The sequence below is a fragment of the Bubalus kerabau genome, chromosome 5, assembly GCF_029407905.1.
Source record: "Bubalus kerabau isolate K-KA32 ecotype Philippines breed swamp buffalo chromosome 5, PCC_UOA_SB_1v2, whole genome shotgun sequence".
NCBI lineage: Eukaryota > Metazoa > Chordata > Mammalia > Artiodactyla > Bovidae > Bubalus > Bubalus kerabau.
This window is the reverse complement of record NC_073628.1, coordinates 79,973,380-79,978,959: the sequence shown is the minus strand read 5'-3', so window position 1 is coordinate 79,978,959 and position 5,580 is coordinate 79,973,380. Positions and strand designations below refer to the sequence as shown.

Genomic DNA, 5,580 nt, shown 5'->3' with positions numbered 1-5,580 from the left:
TATTCCGGACAGATTATTTTAGGCTTCCAAAGAAATAGATTCCATTTTTTTTCCTTAGCAATCTCCATTCGTGGGGTAACCTAACCTAATATAAACACACCAAACCTCTCTCTTTCTCTTTTTTCTCCTTTATTAAAGATGTAAAATACTGGTCATCATTTTCTGAAGAGCATTTTTAGATCATCTCTTAGCTATCTTGGCTTCCCAGTTGACTCACTGGCAAAGAGTCTGCCTGCCAATGTAGGGGACGCAGAAGACATGAGTTTGATTCCTGGACCAGGAAGATCCTCTGAAGGAGGAATCAGGCAATTCACTCTGGTATTCTTGCCTGGGAAATCCCATGGACAGAGGAGTCTGGTGAGCTACAGTCCATGGGGTCACAAAGAGTTGGACACAACTGAGTGACTGAGCATGCACGTATCCACCTTCCTTTACCCCATCTCATGGTTTTGCTCTGCTTTACTTTCGCTTACCTTTGTAGCTCTTATGATCACTCTTGCTGACTGAAAAAAATTGCATGGATGAAAGTTGAGAGTTATATTTTATTTGGCAGGCTTTTATAGCTCAGGATAGCAGCCTCTCAGATAGCTCCGAGTGACTGTTCCCAAGAGGTAAGGGAGGAGCCAGGGTTTATAGGAGTTTTTGTTGAAAACAGATGAACAACATGTGGTTGAACATCAAAAGATTAATGCTAATCACACACAAAAATGGACATCTCATGTTAAAGATCTCAATGCTTTTCTATGTATGGGAAGATGCAAAAGAGTCTGGGTTTATTGAAATTACTCCTTAGATATGCATCTTAACTATCGAGAGCCAGTATCTTGTTTTTCTCCAGCCTGAATTCCCCTGAAGGTGTAGCGTCAGGGGTGGCTGCAGCGGCTGACAGCTGGATGGCCACAGCATCGCTTGTTTACTGAAATGGCAGGTGACGTTCTTTGTATATACTCTCTAGGATATTTGTACACACTCTCTAGCATAAAAATGAATTTCAGGTCCGACCAACCCTAACATTTTACACTTTTAGCTTCTCAGATGAAGACATCAACGAAACGATGGGAGGGCTTACTCTCTGCATCACTGAAAATCTTGCTTCAGTTCAGGGAGACTGGATCTAACCTTTGGAACAGATATATGCGCTCACTCTGTTTCACTTTTTTCCCTGTACAATCTTTCTTTAAAGACGTGTGCGTCTGGCCCTATTTAATGCATATGAATGCAAAAATGTTCAACAGAATTTTAGCGAACTGAATCCAACAATACATAAGAAAGATCATACAATAGGATCAAGTTGGATTCACTCCAGAGTTGTAAGGGTGGTTTAACATATGCAGACCAATCAGTGTGATACACCACATTAATAAAAGAAAAGACAAAAACCGTATGATTATCTCAATGCATGCTCAGTCACTCAGTTGAGTCTGACTCTTGTGACCCCATGGACTGTAACCCCCCCAGGCTCCTCTGTCCATGGGATTTCCCAGGCAAGAATGCTGGAGTGGGTTGCCATTTCCTACTCCAGGGGATTTTCCTGACCCAGGGATTGAACCTCTGTCCCCTGTATTGGCAGACAGATTCTTTACCACTGAGCAATCTGGAAAGTCCTGATTATCTCAATAGGTGCAGAAAAAGCATTTGATGAAATTCAACATCCATTCATGATAAAAATCTCTCACCAAAGTGGTTATAGAGAGAACCTATCTCAACAAAAGCCATTTATGACAAACCCACAACCAACATAATAATGTAAAAACCTGAAAGCCTTCCTGCTAAATTCAGGAACAAGACAAGGATTAATCACTTCTATTCAAGACAGTATCGGAAGTTCAAGCCGCAGCAGTCAGGCTAGACAAAGAAATGAAAGGTATCCACATTGGAAGGGATGAGGTAAAACTGTCATTATTTGCAGATGACATGATCTTCTATACACAGAACCTTAAAGACTCCACACAAAAATCATTAGAACTAAGAAATGAAAGGGGGAGGGATAAATTAGGAGCATGAGATTAATAGATACAAACTACATAAAACAAAAAAACAAGAAACAAAAAAACAGGTTTCTGTGCACCTGAAAATAAAGCAATATTTTAAATCAACTATACTTAAATTAAAACAAAAAAAGGTTATGGTCTGAAAGTGTTTTAAGTCCCGAGGGAAAGGTGTTCAGAGTTCATGTGTCTAAGCACAGGACCACATCCATCAAATTCAAGGCCTTCTGAACACAACTTTTCAACAGGAGGATAGTGGGTCTAGAGACGGGAGCTGAATAGGTGCCCTGAAATGCTTGGGAACCTGGGGGAGAGGCAGGGTATTCCTCTCTGGCCAATTGGCTTTGTTTTCTGGAAGATGGCTGGCAATGCCCATGAACTTTCACAAAGGGGTAAGTAAGTAAGTGTCACTGAGCTGTGTCCGACTCTTTTCGACCCCATGGACTATAGCCCATCAGACTCCTCTGTCCATGGGATTTCCCAGGCAAGAACACTGGAATGGGTTGCCATTCTTGTCTCCAGGGGATCTTACAGACCCAGGTATTGAATCTCAGTCTCCTGCATTGCAGGCAGATTCTTTACCGTCTAAGCCACCAGGGAAGTCTAAATAACCAATAAAAGATAAGTGTGTTTTTCTAAAGCTAACATGTTGGGAACCAAGATAGAAATTCTTACAGTTACATCATTCTCAAAATGAACCCAGTTTAAGAAATACATTCTCTTGTTTTTTGTGGAGTTTAAGATTACGTTAGGGAGGTATGTAATTTCAGCTCAACCAATGCCATGGTTACTGCTTGCCAGGCACAGTACTGGCTCTGGGAGACCCAGAGATGAAAGGTTTACCTGGCATGGGCACAGGTTAAGAATTAACTTGAACTCAAGGTCACAGGATTCTGCACCATCCAACAGAAATGAGAGCTGCAAATGGAAGCCACACTTGTAACTAAAATTTTTCTGTTTCTAATTTTTCGCATTTTTCATTAAAAATAGGTAAAAGCAATGCAACTATGTATTTTAGTTAACCCAATATATTACATGGATGCGAATTTCAGCAAGCTCCTGGAGATGGTGAAGGACAGGGAAGCCTCGCCCGCGCCTGCTGCAGTCCACGGGGTCGCAAAGAGTCAGACACAACTGAGCGACTGAACAATATATGACAGCTTTACACCAGTATGTAATCAACGAAAAATTACTAACGGCATAGTTCTCTTTTTCTGTGCTAAATTTTCTAAATCCAACGTGTAATTTATTCTTTCAGCACATCTCAGTCCGAAATATCCACATTTCAGGCACTCAGTCAAGGGCCACAAGTGGCTAGTGGCTTCCTTACAAACAATCCTTTATTAAGAAATGGTGGGTGGAGAGAATCATATATTCAGAAAAGGCTCTCGCGACTTTAAAAGTCACGCGGCATTCTGCAATTCAGGGGGAAAAAAAACGGAGACATAGGACCGGCTGCCAAACTTGGCTTCCCAAGCAGACCGGGACTGTTTATTTTTGGGAGTCGCTCCCCCTTCCTCTCCAAGGGGTAGGGCTGGGCTCCGAAGCCCGGGCTGCCACGTGTCATCACAGCGCCGGCCTCGGTCCAGGCCACGCTGGCCACACTCTGAGTACCGGGAATAGGTTTAGAAGGCGCAAGCCGGCCGCGGACAGGCGAGTGGGCGCTTAGCCATAGCGCCGCTCGCCGGCTGCGCTGTGCAACTACAGGCGCAACTCCGCCTCCGCGCGCGCCCCGCCCGCGGAGGAGTGCCGGGCGCCAGCCGCCCCCCTGCCCTTTTGTGGCTCAGTGCTAGTCTGATTTTGCAGGGCTTGAGAACAAACCCCTGGAGCCTCGCGCCTCCTTTTCGGGAGCTTGGGCCCCAGGTCCTGGTAGCGCCGCGTCGCCGAGGACCGCTTTTCCTTTTCCTGCTCTTTGTTGCATTCCGGTATTTTCTCTTCCGGGTCAGTTCTAAAGCACAGTAAAGCATGTCAGGAGCAGTTACTTTTAATCCTGCAAGAAGTAACGTTTTCAGAAATAATTTTGTATTTTGGGGCATATTTACAACGGGACGATTTTAAAAATGAGAGGAGCGAGTGAGAGGCCCCAGCGAGGATCGAACTCGCGACCCCTGGTTTACAAGACCAGTGCTCTAACCACTGAGCTATGGAGCCTCCTTGCTACCTGGCGCGCTATAATTCAGGGACATTGGAAACAATACTACTTTCTGGCAGTCGGAAAATAGCTTAGCCTGTGCATCCTCTATCAATGGCAATTACGAAAACAACACCAGAAGTAGAAAAAAATCCGTCCTCAAAACCATGTGTTTATGATTACGAATCACTAAATCATACCTATGATAAGTTATAGATACAGGTAAATGCTGGAAGGGAAAAAGCAAAAATATAATAGTGTTCTGATATTACTAGCGGTACTTTTACATCTTAAAAGAGTCTCCAATCTGTTGTTTATATGACAATTTGTATCATGTTTCACACTTACAGGGAAGTTGTACTGTTCTTATTAAGCTATTGATTATGGAGGAATTAATTGATTCAACACATATTTATTATGTACTACATACTATTCAGACTTTATTTTTCTGGGCTCCAAAATCACTGCAGATGGTGACTGCAGCCATGAAATTAAAAGACGCTTACTCCTTGGAAGGAAAGTTATGACCAACCTAGATAGCATATTCAAAAGCAGAGACATTACTTTGCCAACAAAGGTTCCTCTAGTCAAGGCTATGGTTTTCCTGTGGTCATGTATGGATGTGAGAGTTGGACTGTGAAGAAGGCTGAGCGCCGAAGAATTGATGCTTTTGAACTGTGGTGTTGGAGAAGACTCTTGAGAGTCCCTTGGACTGCAAGGAGATGCAACCAGTCCATTTTGAAGTAGATCAGCCCTGGGATTTCTTTGGAAGGAATGATGCTAAAGCTGAAACTCCAGTACTTTGGCCACCTCATGCGAAGAGTTGACTCATTGGAAAAGACTCTGGTGCTGGGAGGGATTGGGGGCAAGAGGAGAAGGGGACGACAGAGGATGAGATGGTTGGATGGCTTCACTGACTCGATGGACGTGAGTCTGAGTGAACTCCGGGAGTTGGTGATGGACAGGGAGGCCTGGCGTGCTGCGATTCCTGGGGTCGCAAAGAGTTGGACACGACTGAGCGACTGATCTGATCTGATACATACTATTAGACATTAGAGTAAGTAAAGCTTGTCCCTGCTCTTTTTAAAAACTATTTGGATAATGAAGCCTTATTTCCTTTTGCTTAACTATTTACTGAAGGCATGAAATCATGCCGGCAGCAGGAGCTAGCACCGCGTGAAGGAGAGGATGAGGATCGCGCGCTCCCAGTGGTCTGCGGGCTTCTCTCCCTTATACCTCCTTCAGGCTTCTGCTTACCTTTCACAACAAGACCCTCCCACCCCTTACTTAAAGCTGCGCCGTCCTCCTTATCTGCCCTTTTGCCCCATGCCACTTACCTAACCTTTCCTACTAGATAATGTGCTTACTATTATGTTTATTATTTCTCCAGGTTAGGATGTTGGTTCTTTGAGGCCAAGGGTTTTTGTTTTACTCCCTGCTGTATTCCTAGCACCCAGAATA

The 5,580-nt window shown here is 44.0% G+C and overlaps 1 non-coding gene across 1 annotated transcript; it reads right to left on the bottom strand.

Annotated features, from left to right (window-relative positions):
- Positions 1–4,066: 4,066 nt before the first annotated feature.
- TRNAT-UGU (transfer RNA threonine (anticodon UGU)) lies at positions 4,067–4,139 on the bottom strand. The gene has a single exon. It is a non-coding gene; the product is annotated as a tRNA-Thr (tRNA).
- Between the last annotated feature and the right edge of the window lie 1,441 nt (positions 4,140–5,580).